The sequence below is a fragment of the Lichenostomus cassidix genome, chromosome 2 (assembly GCF_008360975.1).
Source record: "Lichenostomus cassidix isolate B80296 chromosome 2, HeHo_3.0, whole genome shotgun sequence".
NCBI lineage: Eukaryota > Metazoa > Chordata > Aves > Passeriformes > Meliphagidae > Lichenostomus > Lichenostomus cassidix.
Window position 1 is genome coordinate 55,408,935 of NC_139482.1, and position 21,710 is coordinate 55,430,644.

General features: G+C 44.4%; 1 long non-coding RNA gene across 1 annotated transcript; it reads right to left on the reverse strand.

Annotated features, from left to right (window-relative positions):
• Positions 1-17,712: 17,712 nt before the first annotated feature.
• Positions 17,713-20,903, reverse strand: LOC146441400 (uncharacterized). Its single transcript, XR_014849882.1, has 2 exons — positions 20,717-20,903; positions 17,713-20,242 (listed from the first exon to the last, which is right to left on the reverse strand). It is a non-coding gene; the product is annotated as an uncharacterized LOC146441400 (long non-coding RNA).
• Positions 20,904-21,710: the final 807 nt, after the last annotated feature.

The following is a 21,710-nucleotide window of genomic DNA, read 5'->3' on the forward strand; positions in this document are numbered from 1 at the left end:
CTCATTAAGTGGTACTATGCTGAGTATACCCTGGTTTGGTTAGCACATAATTGTGACCACATTTTTCCCATTTGCAGCTCCCTACCTAAACATGGGTCCTATAACTAAGGTTATTGTGGCTGTCATCCAGTTTGCACAATGGGCCAATAGGGTGAAGAACTTCTGGATCTTTCAGTTCATTTTAACGGCAGGCACATGGCTACAGTTTTTTAACACCGTCAGTACATGTTTTTGGAGTTTATTTGGTAATGGTACCTTTTGTGAGGAGATAACACCAAGAGAAGGTTTCTCTCAACCTTTTATTCATTACTTTGGGCCTACTCAACTAATGCTCGAAAGGTTTGGAAATTCTCTAAATGCTTATGATATCATACAGTGCCTGGTGTTGCTGTGGCTGATAGGTTTATCCTACCTTGCATTCCGGGATAAGGTGAAAATACCCTGGGTAACCATTCCAACACCTGTGCCAGGGAATAGGGATGCAGCCACAGAGCCCAAGGCTGTCGCAGAGCCTGGGGATACCCCACAGCCTGACCCTGTCCAACAGCCTGCCTCAGAAACAAACCGTCCAGAATGGGTGGGGGTGCTAGTGGAGGAGATGATACACAGAATACACCAGCTGCTGAAGGAATACATCTCCCTAGCAGGTGTAAAACCCTCTCCTCGCCCCAAAGGGAAAGAGTCTGATGGTGCAGCGGTGGAACCCACAGATGTTACAACCATCCAGGTTCCAGCTGAATCCCAAGAGCAGCCACAGCCAGCCAAAGTTGCCCCTCTGGTGCGTACAAAGTATAAGACCAAATCAGTACGCCCAGTTAATGATGATGGGGAGCCATTGCCCTCACAACCAGCAGTAGAATCTGAGCCCATAATCATCACTGAGTCCTTCAACTTTGATACTCTCCGTAATCTGCGAGATGATGTTAAGAGACGGACGCACGAAGCTTTCCTAACCTGGTTACTTCGGGTTTGGGACCTTATGAGCCGAGGAGTGCAGCTAGATAATAATAAAGCAAGGAATTTGAGACCCTTGGCCCAAGACCCGGCTGTTGACAAAGTGTTCGCAAGGGAGACAGGGCCCCTTTCTCTCTGGGAGAGGCTTTTAATGGGTGTAAGAGAGAAGTTTGACAACAAAGACCAAATGCAGGATCCCTACCGTAAATTGACCTGGAAGACCATTGAGGAAGGAATCCAACGGCTGAGAGAAGCAGCCATAATGGAGATGCTCTTTGGGGGGGATGGACAGCACGAAAATGATCCTGATAAGGTCAGGTGCACCACGCCAATGATGTGGAGCTTTATAAGGCGAGGGCCAGACCATCATGCCCCTTTCCTTGCAACTATTAATGTTGCTGGCAATCGAGAGACGGTGGGTTCAATAGTTGACAGGCTCAGGTATTATGCAAGTGTGATCAGTGACCCAATGCAAGCTCAGGTCTCTGCTGTGGTTAAAGACCTCAGCAAGGAGATTAAAGAGGAGATGAAGGACCTGAAGGAGGAAATTAGGGACGAGATGAAGAAGATCAATGTGGCACCAGTGAGAGTCACAAGCCCCAATACCAGAGCCCGACGTCCCCCAGCTAGAGAGAGAGGGTACACCCCACGAGCTGAGTTGTGGTTTTTTGTGCATGACCATGGGGAAGACATGAGGAGGTGGGATGGGAAGCCCACTACTGCCCTGGCAGCACGGCTGCGTCAGCTTAAGGAGGGAAATGCTGGCCGAGGGGGCTCTGCCAAAGCGAAGGTAGCCTCAGCTTCCCGTGGCCGACCTGCTAGGTACAATAAAAGAGAAGATGATGGGTCAGATCCCCTTGAAAGAACCTCTGAAATGCATGACCAAAAAGAGAATGATGACCAGTGCTAGAGGGGCCCTGCCTCTAGCCAGGTAGAGGTACGGGAAAACCGTGCTTTTTAGACTGTGTAGATTCGATGGCCTGGCGCATCAGAGCCACAAAAATATAAAGCACTAGTTGATACAAGTGTGCAGTGTACCCTAATGCCATCGGGACTTACGAGAACAGAATCTATTTCTATTGCTGGGGTGACGGGGGGATCACAGCAGTTGACCCTGGTTGAAGCCGAGGTGAGCCTGACGGGGAGAGAGTGGCAAAAACATCCCATTGTAACTGGTCCAGAGGCTCCATATATTCTGGGCATAGACTTCCTCCGTAACGGCTATTTCAAAGACCCGAAAGAACTCAAGTAGGCTTTTGGAATAGCTGCTGTTGAGGCAGAGGGCGTGAGGCAATTGAACACCTTGCCTGGACTATCAGAGAACCCTTCTGCAGTCGGACTTTTGAAGGTGGAGGACCAAAAAGTACCAATTGCCACCTCGACAGTGCACCGCCAGCAATACAAGACTAATCGAGATGCTGTAGTTCCCATCCACAAGATGATCCGTGAGCTGGAGAGCCAAGGGGTGGTCAGCAAAGCCCACTCATCCTTTAACAGCCCCATCTGGCCTGTGCGCAAATCTGACGGAGAATGGAGATTGACTGTGGACTATCGTGCCTTGAATGAGGTGACTCCACCTCTGAGTGCTGCTGTGCCAGACATGCTAGAGCTCCAGTATGAGCTAGAGTCCAAGGCAGCAAAGTGGTATGCCACTATTGACATTGCAAATGCATTTTTCTCCATTCCTCTGGCAGCAGAGTGCAGACCTCAGTTTGCTTTCACCTGGAGGGGCGTGCAGTATACCTAGAACCGACTGCCCCAGGGGTGGAAGCACAGTCCCACCATCTGCCATGGACTGATCCAAGCTGCTCTAGGAAAGGGTGAAGCTCCGGAATATCTGCAGTACATCGACGACATCATTGTGTGGGGGAGCACAGCGGAAGAAGTGTTTGAAAAAAGAGAGAAAATCATCCAAATTCTCCTAGAAGCAGGTTTCGCCATCAAGAAGAGCAAAGTCAAAAGACCTGCCCAAGAGATCCAGTTCCTAAGAGTGAAGTGGCAAGATGGCCGACGTCAGATTCCTACCGAAGTCATCAACAAGATCACAGCGATGTCCCCACCAACCAACAAGAAGGAGACACAAGCCTTCCTAGGCGCCATAGGTTTCTAGAAGATGCATATCCCCGAATACAGCCAGATTGTAAGTCCTCTCTACCTGGTGACACGCAAGAAGAACGATTTCCACTGGGACCCTGAACAGCAGCAAGCCTTCACCCAGATCAAGCAGGAGATTGCTCATGCAGTAGCCCTTGGCCCAGTCAGGACAAGACCAGAAGTAAAGAATGTGCTCTACTCTGCAGCCGGGGGAAATGGTCTGTCCTGGAGCCTGTGGCAGAAGGTGCCTGGCGAGACTCGAAGACGACCACTGGGATTCTGGAGCCAAAGTTACAGAAGGTCCGAAGCCAACTATACTCCCACCGAGAAGAAAATCCTAGCAGCCTATGAAGGAGTCCAAGCCGCCTCAGAGGTAATTGGTACAAAAGCCCAACTTCTCCTTGCACCCCGACTACCAGTGCTGGGATGAATGTTCAAGGAAAAGGTTCCCTCAACCCACCATGCCACCGATGCCACGTGGAGCAAATGGATTGCTCTCATCACACAGCGCGCCCGTATTGGAAACCCGAATCACCCTGAGATCTTAGAAATAATTACAAATTAGCCCAAAAGTGAAGACTTTGGCCTCACGGATGAAGAGGAGCAGGAACAAGTGACTCGCGCAGAAGAAGCTCCACCTTACAACCAACTGCCACAAGATGAAACACGCTACGCTCTGTTCACTGATGGTTCCTGCCGTATTGTAAGGGCAAATAGGAAGTGGAAAGCAGCTGTATGGAGCCCCACCCGACGGGTCGCAAAAGCTACAGACGGAGAGGGGAGATCGAGTCAACTTGCTGAACTCAAAGCCGTTCAGCTGGCCCTGGACATTGCTAAAAGAGAGAAGTGGCCAAAGCTTTACCTCTACACTGATTCATAGATGATAACCAATGCTCTATGGGGTTGGTTGAAAAGGTGGAAAAAAAGCCAGCTGGCAGCGTAGAAGAAGACCAATCTGAGCTGCTAATGAATAGCGGGACATTGCTGCTAGGGTGGAGAAACTACCTGTGAAAGTCCGTCATGTAGATGCCCATGTCCCCAAGAGCCGAGCTAATGAGGAACACCGAAACAACGAACAGGTAGATAAAACTGCAAAGATAAAAGTGTCACAAATAGATTTAAATTGGCAACACAAGGGAGAGCTGTTCCTAGCTCGATGGGCCCATGATGCCTCTGGCCATCAGGGCAGAGATGCCACCTATAAGTGGGCACGAGACCGAGGAGTAGATCTAACCATGGACTGTATCTCCCAGGTAATCCATAATTGTGAGACATGTGCTGCCATCAAGCAAGCCAAGCGGGTGAAACCCCTGTGGTATGGTAGAAAGTGGTCTAAATATAAGTATAGAGAGGCCTGGCAGATTGATTACATCACACTGCCTCAAACCCGCCATGGCAAGCGCTACGTGCTGACAATGGTAGAAGCCACCACGGGGTGGCTGGAAACCTACCCTGTGCCTCATGCCACTGCCCGTAACACCATCCTGGGCCTTGAAAACCAAGTCCTGTAGAGGCATGGTACCCCTGAGAAAATTAAATCAGACAATGAGACTCATTTTAAAATAGCCTCATAAACACCTGGGCTAGAGAGCATGGCATTGAGTGGGTGTACCACATTCCTTATCATGCACCTGCTGCTAGCAAAGTGGAGCGATGCAATGGTCTGCTAAAAACCACCTTGAAAGCTTTAAGCGGGGAAACTTTTAAAGGTTGGGAACAGCATTTAGCCAAGGCCACCTAGCTAGTTAACACCCGAAGTTCCACCAACCGAGCTAGCCCTGCTCAATCTGAACCCCTGCAAACAGCAGACGGGGATAAAGTTCCAGTGGTACACATGAGAGGCATGCTAGAGAAAACTGTTTAGATTAATTATACCTCAGGCAAAGACAGACCCACCCGAGGGATTGTTTTCACTCAGGGACCAGGGTGTACCTGGTAGGTGATGCAAAAGAATGGAAAAGCACGATGCATACCTCAGAGAGACCTTAGTTAAAGTTGAATTGTCCATAACACTGTGCCTGTATCCATATCTGTATGTGTATATGTATATAATTAGAGTAATGCACATGAGTATATAATCTAAATGTTTAAGCTCAATGTAACATGTTGAAATGGGAAAAAATTCGGGGTGGATTATGTCGGGGGTTGAGAATTTCTTCCCATTCCCTGTTGCTACGCAACAAATGGCCCGATGTTCAGAGCGATCAAGCCTTTTGTAAAAAGACAAAGGCTAGGTTTGGGCAGGGCAAGGTGGGGGAGAGCCGGTCCTGGGAACTGACTCTTGTGGTTCGGACGCTGAGGGTAGAGGCTGCTGGCTCTTGGCTTTCCAGCTGCTACCAGAGGAAATCCAACAGTGCCCTGCTTCTCTTCCCTCCTGGCTGGGTGAGCTTTGATTCAACTTTTCTCCTCATGGGGAGGGGCGCGTTTCCCCCCCACCCCCCGGGCTGCGTTTCCCTCGTGGCTGCTGCCGGGAGAGAGTCCAGCTGCCTCTGCTGCCTGCTCCCGCCCTCTGCTGCGCGAGACAGCGGCGTCTGCTGTGACTGCAAAAATTCTCGCTGGCCGGAGAGAGAGAGAGAGAGAGAGCGCCCGCTCCTGCTGCCCTGTTCCCTCGCTGCCCTGAGCTGTTCCTGCTGCGCTGCGTGTTTCTCATCCGCCATTGCAGTTGCCGAACGGTGACCTGACCCTGCGCCACAGCGCCACCTGCAGCCGCTCGGGAGTCATCGCACCTGCCCTGCCCGGCCGGGAGCTCAACAGCGCCCCTGCTGCTTGCAACCGTGATTACACCACACGGGAAAAGGTTCAGCAGCTCACGTTATCTGCTGTTTGGTTTTTCTGATTCTAGTTGTGGTTTGCTATTATTGTTATTGTTTGTTTATAGATACTAGTAAAGAACTGATACTCCTTTTTCCCATACCTTTGCCTGAAAGCCCTTAATTTACAAAATTAAATAATTCGGAGGGAGGAGGGGAAGAAAATCACATCCTCTGCTCTAGGAGAAGGTTCAACCTCTCTTGGCAGACACCTGTCTTTCAAACCAAGACATTTTGATACAAAAGAAATGAGAAAAACAAGTCAATTACCTGGCTTTTATTTCAGGCCACTTCACAGATAGAAATCCCTAACATCCAAATTTCAAGTTTTCAGTAGCCTGCCTCTTGGTCAAAGTATTTACTAGCAGAAAAATATTATTATCTAGTTATATGCTTTCTCAATACCACAGCCTTCATCAGAAAATACCATTGTATACCTGATATTACACAATAACCTCTAGTTAAAATTTTTGTCTTAATGCCACCATTGACCCCTCCCCCCTGCACCCCCAACAAATCAATTTTTCATTGTAGCAGTTTAAGAATAAAGTCTCTTTGTAGCTGATCTTTTGCATCCAGAAGATATATGCTCTTTTTTTGGTGTGAATTCCCTTTCTTTTTACCAATCTCAGTTTTTGGAGATTTGCAGTTGTGCGGAATGGAAACAGGTCCACTGTCTGAGGATCTTACACTGGGCTTTAAAGTCCATCAGCAACAGCCAGTCTGGATAAAGGCTTGGAAAATAAAGTCCAAAAGCTAAATTACAAGTCAGACAAGAGGAGCCACTGGGTTTTGAATCTCATCTCTAAACCAGCCTTGTTATTTAGTGCCCTGTTTCCTAGCTATTGATTGCCTGATGCTGATGTTAAGTGGTTGATGTTAAGCAGGAGCAAGAAGCCTTGCCACTATGCAGAGCTTCAAGAGACAATCCTGATACTGTGCAACACCAACAGCACATCAGACAAATTTATAGTGCAAGACATACAACTCTAGACAGAACAATCCTAAAATGGCAAGATGCAAGACACTGGGTACAGATCACATGTTGTTTTCCATAGCAAAATAAACAACTGTGGAAGAGCCTACGCTGACAAATACCTGAGCTTTATCATTCAAGTTTACTGGACCCTAGACCATTGAGATGAGCTATGTTTTAGCTTTTGTAAAGCAGTTGAGCATTTGGAGGAAACTTCTGAAGAGCTGGATCAGTTTTCTGTTTCTTCTGAGCTGTGATTTTGGTGATATGAAAAACAAAACAAAACAAAAATGCAGCCCAAAGAAAAGCATGAGAAAGTGTCCAAAATCAAGAAATTCTTTAAACATAAATAAAACAAAGGAGGATGATATGGAAGTGTAGGTTGCCTTGTCAATTTTTTGATTTTCACTACTGGGGTCACTATTTAATTGCTGTATTTTGAGTCCCTGTCTCACCTATAGTATTTTCAAATGTATTTTGGGTTCCTGCCTCAACTACAACCCTCTGAGAGTACTGAACTGTGGTACAATAAGGACTGTAGTCAGGCCCCAGTACAGGGTCAGAAGCTACTGGTTTTCATTACAGTTGGCAAGGCATCTTTCTATCAGGAGATGCATCTGTTTGCCAAGGTTGATCACATCTTCAGGTGTAAAGTCACAGGTAAAAGGACCTTCATCTTTTTGTTCAGTATTTAAACAGTTTTGGATTTCTTAATAGTTTAACATAATAGAAGTATATTAAATTTCAGAGAATAAGAATGAGAAAGTATTCCCCATTTTAAACAATCCAGGAAGGAGAAACAGAAGAAATATGCATTTAAAAGACTATAAAATAGTACAAGGTTCAGCAACATATTTCTGATTATAAAGACCTCCAAATCATATAGACAAATTACCTAATCTTTGAAGAAAGAAATAATAATATAAAGGCCGATTTTGAACTAAATTAGTAGGCAAAAAATAAAACTCCAGAAACCCACAGTGTGACAAATTTATTTCATTTGTATTCATCAATATGCAATCATCAAGCCAGATTTTGCCTGTTTGATAAGAAGAGACTACAACAAACCATGCCTAGCCATATTTATGCGTAGTTTAATGGAGTACATTGCCCTTGGATGCCCTTAAAGAGTTCACTACTCAACCATCTCATTGTCATTGCTGCCTTGGATACAAGAACTGCTTTGAATCAATTTGTCAATTAAGGATTTAAACTTGGAAAACTTTGTGTGCTGGTTTCCATCCAGCAAAACACTTAATGCGCATTTGCTATTTAAGCACTCAAATGGTTTCAATGATGTTGGACAATTTATGACTTTAGAGTTTGATTGCATTTCTAAATCATGCTGATTACAAGCAGAGCATTCAATACCTTGCAAGAACAGATTCCAAGCAACAATTATCATTACAGAAGTGAGTTGGATAAAAGTGGTACCTGTTTTTGCTTGTTTTGTAACGGAAAAAAAGAGAGCATAAAATGTTTGCTTTGTAATTTGCAGAAGATTTTTACCTGATTGAAAACTTTAATGCACGACTGTTCATCTAATGCATAAAATGAGCCATATGTGGTCCAACAGCATATTATGTAAATAAACTAGGCTAACCATTTATGTTGTTGCCCCATGATCCACATAAAAGCATACAGCATTAACAGGAACACATCCTGGCTGGGTTGTGCAGAGTAAACTTGCAGTCTTCAGTTTCACACTATGTTAAAGGACTATAGAGTGTACCAACAAATTTTATAAATTAGACTCATTGCAAATCATCTGCAGATTTTAACGTGAAAGAGAACCTTTCTCTCATGCACTTGTCTTCAGATTTTTTGACCCTTATCCTTTACAGTTGAAGTTGAACAAAAATGGTCCATATTTATCAAGTTAAAAAATCAAGTTTAATTTTAGGGCTCTTTTGCAAAACAGAATTAAATATGATGTTGGCAATGCAGGAAGAAAAATACTCTTAGACCGCTCTGCAGAAGAGCAACAAGGTGGGGTTCTACAGTGCTCATACTCCCCATGTCTTTGAACCCAGGGCTTATGTTCCCTTCCCTTCCCTTCCCTTCCCTTCCCTTCCCTTCCCTTCCCTTCCCTTCCCTTCCCTTCCCTTCCCTTCCCTTCCCTTCCTTCCCTTCCCTTCCTTCCCTTCCTTCCCTTCCCTTCCCTTCCCTTCCCTTCCCTTCCCTTCCTTCCCTTCCCTTCCCTTCCCTTCCCTTCCCTTCCCTTCCCTTCCCTTCCCTTCCCTTCCCTTCCCTTCCCTTCCCAGGAGGCATGGCCTCACTCTGCCCAGGGGCTTTCACTGGTACAAAAGGGAATGAGTAACCACCTGGAGGAGTTTGAGGCAGTACAGGGAATAAGGCTCAGGTATGTCACCCGCTGAACTTTGCACTATGAACACAGTCAATCCACACTTCACGGGCAACAGGCCTTGCTTCCCACCAAGGGAGAAGCATTAGGCTACAATGATGAAGTGTTTAGGTCCCAGAGTTTTCTCCTCAGTTGAGCTGGACACACAATCTAAGAGTACAATCAGTGGAAGAAGGAATTAGTATTCCATCACATTTGTTACACCAACATAGGAAATCCCCCTACCACACTTCATGCTCATGGCCAAATGAAGGGTATCCACTGTCCAGCCTCTTCTTTTCCCCATTCCTTTAAATAGACATTGAATTAGCCAGACAAGTGTTTTGAGTCCCACTATACTCTGCCTTGAAACATGTAGCTGACTTTCTGATGTGTCACTGTTCTGGATGAAACCATTTCAAAAGAAGTGGCACAAGTGAAAGTGCTCTGTAGTCTCAGCCGAGCAAAAAATCAAGCTTTGGTAGAGAGAGTCTGTTCAGTCATCTAGCTTATACAAGAGAGATAGAAAAGTTTTCCTAATGAGGAGGTATACTAGGAGTATTTGGAATAAAATCTAAGATGCCAGCCGGTAAAAGAAAATTTTAAAAATGTATTTATAGAAAGATAGATAATCAATTTCCATTTTGCTCTTAATCTTTGTCAAACCAGCTTTCAAACAGAGTTCACTTTCTCTCTCCTTGCATTTAAGTTCAATGTTTTCTGAAAAGCGTAGAAATCCATAATGTATGGAAAAATCTAGAACAAAGTATCCAGTCTAACTTTTCCCTCTCTCACTATCTTCCCTAAAACTAAATAAAACTAGGAGAATAACATTTAAAAACCAATTAACAAAAAAGGCCAAAGATACTCACAAGGGAGCAGTCATAGTTTAAGCAAACAAATCCTGTTCAGTACTCTGGAGGACAATTAGCAAAAGACCACATTCAACTTTTATAACACTCTTTTCAGCTGTTTAATTGACACACTGAAATACCACTGCCAGCTCTAAGAAAAGAATTTAGATAGATCAAACTGGTGTTGACTAATTAATTTAGAGATGGGGGTGATGGAGGTGTAAAAACTTTTTGTCTGAAGCCAAATAAGGGATCACCTGGCTTGTCTCAGTGTTACAGAGGGTGTGGCATCAGCACTCAGCTCTGCTGACCCCCCACTTATCCTCAAAATCACTTGGCCCAAAATCAGGAGGCCTAAATTATCCCTGGGATATGGCCAAACACCTTTTAAATGCTCAGCCTCTCTCACCTACACAAAATTAAGCTGGTTTTTTGCTCAGACTTTAACCATAACTCTCCTTAGACTCCTCCCATTGTGTTGCCAATTTTCGTATCCCAGACACAGGGGATCCTGGGTCCTACTAGCAGGCAAACACAGACCCAGCTCATGGCCTGTGACCTGCCTTGTGCGAGCATTACCCCTTCATTGGGCACACTTCACCCCCAAGAACTGGTCAAACCACATGCTGTTAAGAAAGTGTCTGTTAAGAAAACATAAATCTCTCTAGAGCACCAGGAGTCTGCTGATGAGATTCTTGTACATAGCTGTTACAAAAAGGGTATATAAAAAGGGAAGAGGGTGGAGCAGGTAAGACAAAGACAAGGCTGCATAGAGAAACATTAGCGTTTCTAAACTCTTCTATTTCCTGGAATGTTTATTGCCTCTAAATGCTAAAGAATCTTCTTGTAACATTTCTATTTCTTCATTTTCCACAAAAGAAAAAGAAAAAAAACTGTTAGCAAATAGTACTGTTCAGAGCACTAGATGTTCTGCAGTTTCTGGTTTCTCCATTAATGACTAGTGTATTCACCAAAAGACTATAATATTTTTGCCTTCTGAGAAAAAAATATATTTAAAGGTTATTTAATACATCAGAAAGTCTTTCCTGCTTCTGTTTAAAAATAGGAAGGAAAAGAGCAGAACACCTGCAATTGGGGGAAGAATTAATGATTTATTTAACTCAGTTTATGAATTAAATTATAAGTATTTTCAAATAGAGGAGCTAATTACAGTGAATGGGGGCTGGGGAAAAATAGCAAAAGGGTAGTGAAACTATTCCTCTCATATCTTCTAATGAAGTCACTTGCCTATGAGACAAAAGTGACAAACTGAGCAAAGAAATCTAACAGTTACTACCTGGTCTGTGAGCTGCACTGAGACAAAAAACATGCTGCGAAGACTTCTACACTGGGACAAGAAAAGAATTGTAATTTACCTGGATTTTATTTAAAAGATTAAAGACCACTGTATCACAGGGCTGTCGATAAAGACAGTAAAATTGCTGAAATTGCTTGAAGAGCCTCAAGAAAATGTAGTCACAGTAGCATTTTAAAAATCACATATTAAATCAGAAGATATTTGTGAACAGACAGCTGACATCTGTTTTCAAAAAGTCTATGCCTATCAATCCTGTGCATTTCAAAGAGAAAGCTCATGTGAAGCCATGTACTTCTCAAATAATCTTTTCCTACACGAAAAAGAGACACTGTGTACTAAAAGAAGCCGCAGCTTCTACTCATAAAGGGTAACATGTAGAAAAGACATGGAAGCTTTCACAATTTTTCACCTGCCACAGCCTCCTTTGGTAAGTAAGCATGTCTCCCTGACAATGAAACCAAAGCCAAGAAGGGTTTAAAACTTCAGCCTGCTGTGTTAAAACAGAAAACTATTACCTAAAAATAGTTTTCAGTAACTAATGTGAGCCTAGTACTAAATCCTTTCTTGGTAGCTGTAAATCCAAACCAATGGAACAAAAATCAAAATTAATTTCCTGACTGTTTAAAGAGGTGTAAAAGAATCACACAGTTATGTTTCACCTGATCAAAAAACTGTTTAAAAACAGCATATCATGGCAGTGAATAAGACAAGGCATTAGGAATAATCCACTTTAAATATACATAGCTCTCTTAATATGAGCTGATGGTTACCTGCTTCTGATCTTGTAAGAATCCATAAGACTATTTTTTTTTAAATTTATTTCAAGAAAATTAGTTGTTTAAGGCAATATAAGTAGCAGCAACAGGCCATAAATGCTTGAATGCATTGATACAAGGTGAAGCACTTACAACTCCACTCTGGCCTTCTTTACATGTGAACAGCATGTTTGTACAGCTTGCCTTAATGGCCATACTGCTAAGGAGGCCTGAGGCTTCTTGCTTTTAGCTATCACATGTCATCTCTATAATAAAAAAGGCAACCAACTTGTAGAGGATGAAGTTGCTGGGAAGGGAGGAGTAATAACAAAAAATATGTTTTTGCTTTTTGCAAAGACACACAACAGAAAAAAATTATGGCGTCTATGATAATTCACAGAGGAAAGGGTAGCAGAGGCTTTGCTAATAAGAATGGTCCCCAGGGACAATTTTTATGAACATGATATATTTCGTAAGTCTTAAGAATAGTTTTATATTCTCTATTTATAGTTGTAGTGATCTGTATATATAGAAGAAGCAAGCAAAATAAGAATGTTAAACAACAATGAAAAAAGAAAGAAAAGTTGTCCAGTAAGTAATTACAGGCAACGCCTTTTTATGCTGGCACTGCTTACCTGAGAGAAATATTTGTTTGTGTTGTATTTTGGAAGTGGAATGCAAATTTTAAAAATTGCCTTCTCGAAGAGAAACACTAAGTTCATTTTCATCAGAAGAAAAAAATGTACCCAAGCATTTAGGGTGTAGTGGAGAGGCTGCTCAATGTCCATTCTAAGATGACCTTTCTGGGAACAATCTTTTGATATACTGAATTTTGGGGGTGGAATCAAAAATTCAGTGGTTGTTTCCTTGGAAATCCTGGATGCTGACTCTGTGAAACTAAATGATCATGCGCTTCATGAAGCTCAGAATAAAAGTGTAGATGCAATGGTGTATGTTGCTGTTCGATAGGTGTGGATGAAAGTGGAAACAAAAACAACTTTCTCACCAGGCATTTGCATGAATTATATTTTTGTTGGAAGCTGGGGTTTTGGTGGTTGGTCTCTGAGAGAGTGAAAAAATATCTTTAGCACATATAACTGACCATTTGAGTTTGGTGTGCTTAAGACTCTGAATATAGAACAGGAAAGTCAGCAAAACATATATGCATTTCATTTGACTGACTAGAAGAGTTTCCTTCTCGAGTTATCTCTTTGGGGATTATGCGTTTACACAGCATGATCTAGTGGCAATGTTGAACAGGGACAGAGGAAAAGTCGACGAAATGTACTTAATAAAGAAGATGTATAATTCTTAGCACCAAACAATTAAATTCCTAAAAACACCTAAACCCAGTTCTCTCCAATAAAATACGTAAGAACAAGGAGATCTCACTAACAGTCAATTTCCAAATTTCGAGGCGCAAAAAAAAAAGTGGCACTTATTTTTCCTTATAGCATCTACCATGTAAAATCAACATGCTGCACTGAAAATTACATCTAATTCAAACATACGATGACAAATTTTGGAACTCTAAAAGTCTGAAATGTTCATAAGCTTCAAAGTGATTAACTGGAAAGCTTGGAGACAGAAGGACTAGCGTGGTGACTGCTTCTGTGCTGACATATTTCTTGGCGCGAGAGTCAGAGGACCACTTTGCACAGAGACTGAGACGGTGTTGGGGTCCCATATATCACCAAGAGAAAAAGTGAAGAAGAACACCCCAGGCTGAGGGCAGGATACAGGCTGCCTGTGTTGTAACATCAGAAGCTAGGTTCTGTAAGAATGAAGAAAGGGGACAGTCCATATAGCTGAGAAGGAAAAGGTATACCCCTGATGCATGGTGTGTTGCATTGTTGCTACAACAAAGAATGACCCAACAACAGCTTCTGTCCTGGCATGTGGTCATTGTGTTCGGAGTTACAGGGAATGCATTGGTCACCACCTAACTGAAAGCTCATGATGATACAGACACAGGGCTGATGAGGACAGTGCAAGGAACTTTCTTCTTTCTGTCCCTTCTGCACTAGGCAGCTTCTGTACCATCATGGGTGTTCTTTCTGGGCAAGAGAGAAACAGAGGACTTTTTACAGCCTGGCAGGAAGAAAGAAAGGGTGTGCCATTGCCAAAGGCTAAGCAGGAAGCCACGGAACACGGTGCTTGCTTGTTTGTGTGAGCAACTGTGTCCAAATAAGATGACACATCTCTCGGGGAAGGGAGGAAGGCAGTCATGGAGGACCAGTGTGTTGTGTGTGCTTTCAAGACTGCCAAGAGAATGGGGTACTTGAGGAACACCTTCTCTTCAGGTGTTTCTTTCTGTGGCAGCTCAAACTACTTGAGCAGTGCAAGCCTGAAGCTGTGGGAAAGTGCTTCGTTCTCTCTCTCTCTCTCTCACTCTCACTCTCCCTCTCCACATTGTGCAATGCCGAGCATGGTGCTCTGAGGTTTCATTCTTCATCTAGTATGCATGTGGGAATTAGCAACTAGCCTGTCTCAGCTCACAGACACAGACCGTGTTTGCAAAAATCATCGTACCCATGAGAGAAAGAAGCAAGAAGCAAAAAAACCAAGCAGAAAAACAACTTGTTATGCACACCTGCAAGAAGGAGGCTGTTGTTCACAAAAGATGTGTGCTAGGAAAAACTGCCCAACAGTGTTGTATAATAACAGGTTTAGGAACCAATGGCCATATGGCACTAACGTTAGAAAAGAGTATAAAAGAGACTATGTAGTAAAAAACTTGGCTCCTACCTACTTTTCTACTTGGCCTGAAGTCATGTCTTTGTGTGTTGAGCCATCTCAAACAGTGACAATATGCTGGAGAGAACTGAAGCCCAGTGATGGCATTCAGTTTTGCCACTGTTCAGCATCTAAACTGCATGCATATACGGGGTGCTGTGCATGGTTTTCCCTAAGAGCAAGTATGTACAGTCATTTCTGATTCACAGAACAGAGAGTTTCCATAGATCACTTGCTTAATGAAATGAGCCATGAGGGAAAACATTGAATCTCGAAAGGTGCAAAACATCCAACGCAGACCCACAATCTCAGCGACTAGAAGGACTTCTTAAGAACATATTTTCTGACACATTTTCAGTGCGAGAGGCCTATCCCAGTCCTTAAAATCATGATGCTGTAATGTTACTTGATTTGAGCAATGAAGGAATGTGCAGAGAGCACCACAGTGACATTACTGAAAAGTAAAGAGCTACTTTACTGATATGGTATGGTTACAGGGCTAGAAACAAGTGAATGGCCCTCTACAGATAGACAAAGCACCAAATCATGAAGGAGTACTTAAAGAACAACTTCCCTTCGCCTGCTTCCTTCTGGGACAGCTGTATCTGCTCGAGATATGCATGTCTGAAATCGTGGCAAGCTCCTTTTCGTTCCCTCTCGCTGCCTCTTATGCCCCTCAGTGCAAGTGCTGCCGGAAGCTTGCTGAAGCAGAAACAAGCATTCTGAGCACATTCTGGCTGAAAAGCAACTTTCTGGTGCACTTGGGCAAAGTTCTGACGGAACACCCTGCTGCAGCGTGCTCAGCTGCTGGTTTGCTCGCTTTCTGCGCACAGCCGGAGAGCAGGAGAGGTTCTGCTTACTCTGGTACAGAGCAACTGTCCTGTGCCTGCTAAAGCTGGTGTGTGACAAAGGCTTTGCACATGTCGCCCTGGCATCCATTTTCGATATTTTGAGAAAACCTGCTTCCACAGCCTGCCATGTCCTGGCCACTCCTCTCTTGGCATGTGTGGCCTGCCAAGCGTAGTTTGGCATACCCATTAAAGAATTAAGGGGCTGCACAGGCGGGTTGCAAGAAGGGATGAGGTGTGTGGACTTGAATAAAAGACAGCTCTGGAATAACTGAATTCCGAAGATCTTCCCCACCGTGAAATGACATTGATTGACGCAGAGGCAGAGGAATGACTTCTGGACCGGACCCTCAGAGACGCTGGATGTCTGTGGAGCCGTGGTGATAGCTATAAGACCCGTTTTCTTCCATTTTCTCCCTATCTGTGCCCAAATCTCTCTCTCTCTTTCTATCGCAGGCCGCTTTACGGGCTAAATTAATAAAGTCCCTCTTTGGACTGAAATTTAATTCCTTTCGTTTGTTGAATTCTGTTGTGCTTTTTTTTCTTTTTGCACCTTGAGATCATAGCTGGTACGAACCATCCCACGTCGGCTTCTAAGTGGACTGTGACAGGCACCTGGGTGACACCAGATCCCGCCCGGCACGCGGCGTGTCCCTTGGCATGGATGGGGAAGTGTATGGGATACAGCACCTGCCCACTGCCTGCATTTTTTGAAAATCCGGTGCATTTCCTTGTCTCCTTGGGATGTTCCTGATCTCCTTGGGCAAAGTGCAGTTAGATTCCAGGGGTGTGGGGAGAGGGAAAACCCTGAAACCATTTCTTTCCTGGAAAAATATCCCCTTCTTTCCAGCACAACTTGAGTGCTATTTCCTCCTGTCTCATCCCTTTTTCCTGGGAGTGAAGACCGAGAGAATGTGGCTAAACCAGCCTTTCTGTGACTTGTTGATTGGGAGTACTTGAGCATACTAGCTCAGTGTTCTATTCATGCCGTCTTTGAATGCAATTATGGATTGGAATTCCCAGTACATTTTAGATGAATTATAGAAGAAAGAGAATTCAGTAAGAAGTGAAAATGGACTGTGCCTGAAATGGCCCTGGTTATTTCTGAAGGAGATTGAGATGGTTGTGTATATCCATGCGGTGTGTTGTTTGCGAGACAAATTGCATGGTCAGAGGCTAATAATCAGAGCCTCCCAATGCTTTGAGGGTGCTGGAGGGTGTTTTGATTCGAAAGTATTTGATTCTTTTTTCTACTATTGCACTATCAGAAATCTGCTGGATTATTAGGCTGAGAACATTCTGGTTTCTCTTGACGGTGTTTGAAAGATCTGCCAAGGTTCTGGCAAAAGGTTTCTGTCTGTTGCTAAGCTCACCATGTTCTTGTATTTTGTGTGATTTGTGGTAGTTCCCAGTTTGAATACTCAGTAGATGAAAGAATGAAGCCCCTTGTCTCTCACAAGGGTCACGGAAGAGATTCCTGTTCAAGCTGATCCAGTGGCTCTGTAGAGCTTTTCAAATGACTACACTCCGCATAAATCCAAATCTAAGTTTTAAAAGCAAGAGTCCTTTCTTTATACATTCCTTTCTCTTCTTGTAAATAATGGAGAGGAAAAGGTACATCATGCTTTGTGAAAACCAGATTTGAAAATGATTTTCTGGAAGTTCGATTGAGCCATGAAGTGAGTTGCTCATCCATGCTCTCGAAATGCATGTATTAAGGCCAAGAAAGGAAGCCATTGTAGAGTGAAGTTAAACCAACGCACACTGGAAGGCAGCGTTGACTGCCAGAATCAGTCAATTCTTGTTGACCGTGAGGGTTTCTGCAGCCCGGGCTTTGGAAAGGCCTGCATCTGTCAGATGCCCCACTCACTCAGACCTGATCAAGAAGAATGATTTGTTTTTCTCCTTTAGGAGGAACGTCCGTGTGAGTATTGCTTTTGTTCGTGGCAGTGTCCAAACGATTGTTGTGAAATGTGGCAATGTGAGTTGACACAGGCACAGGCAACTGGAGCAACCACAAAACCAGGGCAAAGGGTAACTTTATTTCCGTACCTCACTAAGCTGTTCTTGTATCATGAAAGGATGTGGAATATGGAGGTAATTCTTTCTTGTAAGCACGCTTACTTTGGGATACCATCCTTCTCTGCACACTTTCGTTTGAAAGGCAGCTACCACCCTCCATCTCTTCTTTTACAAGGCAGAAAAGCGTTACTCTAAGAAACCACCAAGTTTTCTAAAAGGAACCAAAATAACTTACAACTGTATTTAAAATAAAAATAACATACAGATCTTTTGCATTGACCAATTTAAAAAAAAAAAAAAAAAGAACAAAAGTGTTTCTAAGGCTTCAAAAGAGCAAAGAACTTTGAACTCTTTACAACCCGGAGAGCCAGGTAAGGCACTTTGGCTTCCAGTCTGGGTCACTGTAAATTGTGTCTGATGCAGTGTATAATGTCAGGCAGGGTGCTGGTCACGTCAGCTGTTTTTTTCTCAGCAAAAAAGCCTGGAAGACGGGCAGGGAGAGAGAAAACCTTTGGTTGGATTCATCCAACAGGGACATGTGGCAGAGGATAGTCAATGACTGGAGTGACTTTGCTCCAAGAGGACCGGCAAAGCCTTTTGAATTTCAGCAGCTGCCTCCTTAGGGAGAGGATTTTTAGGGCCTTCCAGCCCTTCAGCCAGGCACACGGTGTTTCTTTTCTTTTGCAAGCTTGCCAATAGATGGTGGCAATGCATCCCCTTGCCCCGAGGGTGTCACAAAACTTTGTGTTTGATGGAAAATGACACTGCAAAGGCCACGTGGGATGGCAGGTGTCAGCTTGTGAGCATTCCCCACTGCTTGCAACACAGGACAGCACAACATTTTTAAGGACTAAAGTGTACAATAAAAAAGTAGCAGCAACTCTAGGAATTCTGCTGGCAAATCCAGGTCACAGGCCCAGCAGGGAGTCAAAAATTCAAGTGCTGCTCAGCTCTAGCCAACTGACTCAGCAGGTGCTGCCCTGACTGGGCAGCTCTCCCCCGTGTCTCCCTCTCTCTTTGCTCCCGAAAGAAGTGCTGATGATCAGGGAAGCAAAAGTCGGGGAGCTGCAGGGCCACTTCTGCCTGGTGGCTTCAGAAACTACAGGCAGGGCTGCGAAACAAACCCTTCCTGTTCAAACTTGAGGTCTTCTTGTCTTGTCTTCTTGTGGGAAAGGTGTCACCGGGAAAGGATTCTTCTCATCCCCCGAGGATCCCTGAAAAACCACGGAGAGAAGAATGCTGCTCAGAGAGAGCTGCATAAAGCAATTCCAAAGCCCGGCTTCCCTAAATTTCAAGAGAAAATGTTCATTTGTCCTAGGCATAGTCTATTCGCCAGGCTCTCCCCTCCTGCCTTCTTCCCCAACAATCCCTCCCCTAATGGAAATGGAACCTTGACTTCTCAGCTGGCAGCTCACAATGCTTAGCTCCATTCAGCTTTTCCCAGGCACAGAGGAATTCAGCAGCAGGTGTCCTTGCTCAGTGCCTAGGAGAGCAGTGAGGGCTGCAAGCAGGAAAACGATTGGGGAAAAGCAAGCAGTTAGAAGGCAGCTACTACAGCGTGCACACTCTGGCCTAACACACACAGCCCCCAAACATGCCAGAGCCCACACCCAGAGCCATCAGCAAACAGCCATGGAATCCAGCTTTAGAACCTGGAAATGCAAAGCTGCAAGGCTCACCAACAAGTTTGTCAGCAAACTAGAAAACCTTAGGCCCAGCTTGCAGCCAAAGCCACAGGTTTGTTGTTTCTTCTTTGTCAACAAACACCCATTGTTTTTAGAACCACACTCCTTTTGACACCCACCAATCTTGTCTTGGCACTTGCCTACAACCAGAAATGGTTCCTTATCTGGGAGGATGTTTCTGAAGAGAATCACACAGCTCTTCAGCGGGGCTTGCAGGGAAGCTCCCCCCAGGGCTCTTGGATGCCAGTGTTGATGCCCTTCGATAGTTCCTTGTGATGTTCCTCCATTTTCCTGTCCTTGGATAACAAAGGATCCTGGTTCCTGGCAGGGTTATCCGTGGCAGGCAGGTCGTCAGTGTCTCCGTTCTGCCTCTCTTTTGGCTTGTGGTGCTAGAGCTTGGTGCACGTTGTGCAGTAGTCGTCATGCCTGGCAGTGGTGGCAGCACCACATTGTTCGTCTTCGTTTGGAATGAAGCTTTTGATGCTCTGCACAAGAGAAGCAAATCCATTCTTACGATGCACATACAATGGAGGGATTTCCTAAAAACTTGGCTACATCCTGAAGCAATTGTTGCCGGTGTCCCAACTAGACAATGCTTCCAATGTTGAGAGGCATCAAGTGAGAGGTGAGAGAGACTTTGAAAGTGGCAGAGACTTTCACATTTAATAGTAGAGTGGCCTAGCAGTTTTCTGATCATCTGAAATGAGCATGACCGGGGCACTCTGGCAACAATGAGCAGAACCAAGCAGCTCTCAACCTTCTTTCACCACTGCTCATTGACATCAGTTTGAGCCAGCTTCTCCAAGTTTCCAAGAACACACCAAGCAATGAATCCCAGCTCATGGACTGCAGCATCAGAGAAGGAGGAAATGAAGTGAAACCTAGTGAGAAGGCTCAGGTGTGACGCTGCACTTCTTGCCCGACTCTGCTGTGCACAGGTCATTGCCCTGCCCTCTTTCAGCACCCACTTTTCCCATGCTTTGCTCTCTACTCCCTGCACACGTGCTCTCCAGCGTCTCTGTCTTGGCACCGCTGATGCTGCACAGAGGACTATTTGACACAGAGCACAGCACCATCCCCAACCTGATCAAGAGCCCTCTCTCCTCCAAAACACCTCCCATCCTTCCCATTCCAAAAGCCAGCGCATGACTAAGACAGCTGCTCATTTTCCCTGAGAAAAAGGGAGGAAGGAACTCCAGAATTCAAGCTCTTCCATTCCTACGGCAGTTGCAATATCTCTTCCCCCAGCTCCATGTCAGCCCCAACGCCTCTGGGCTTGAGGATGATGTCAGAAGGGAAAGACTCCCTAGCCTTACCCACCTGCACCTACAGAGCTGCTTTCTGCACTGCTTGCTTCCAGCATGTAAAGGCCAATCTGCAGCATTTGAAGTTGCAGAAGGCACATGATGTTAGAAACTACCTCTCGAGTATCACGACAGGAGATGCAGCTCTTCGTCTCAGCCGTCTGAAGAAAGACTTAGATTCACACATCTTCCTGACATCCCACCGCTGCATACTCACTTCAATTTCTTGCAGTCTTTATTTGCTGGAGGCTGAAATTATTTGGTTGGGTTTCTTTCAATTCTTTTGTCTTCCTGGCAGTATCTGCCTTGTCTTCTCTCTCTAACACAGGAAGAAAGACAAAAGGAAAAAGAAAATCCCTCAGGCCTTGAAGGTTCACCTCAAGTAGAGCAGTACAACTCAGCAGTTCTTTGTCCAAAGGCTTGGGGGCATTCCAGGGAAAAGGGTGGCAAGGAATCCAACGATGTGACTTGCACATCTTGTGGGCCTTGAGTATTGATGCAAACAGGGAAGCTGTGTCCCAGTCCAGGCAGGAGAAGCCCTGGACTGGGGCCTCTGCAACCTTGTTACCGGGATAAAAACCCCAAAACACCACAGCAATCCAACTCATCTAGATCATTCACAAATTCTAGATGTTTCTTTCTTGTGCAGAGAATTCTTGAAAGACTTCCTGCCACAAAAGATTTCTGCACACTGAGTAACTCCATCAGAATGTGATTGCCATATGAAATTTTCTCGGCCAAATAGATCCAGTTCATCAAAAAAAGTCAAAACCAACTCATCACTTGGAAGACAAAAATCATCAAGATGCTGAAAAACAATCACCATCAGGTGATTTTTTTCCTGAGATCAGATGCCTGCAGCTCACTTGCTCTACCTACCTGTGCTCTGCATCATCTTCTTTTGCCTCTGGTTGTTACACTGCAAGTCTACAGCAGAAATTTTTCTGAGAAAAGAGGCAATTGCCTATCAAATTTCTCTTGAGGAGAGCTCTGAACCACAGCAGTAACAC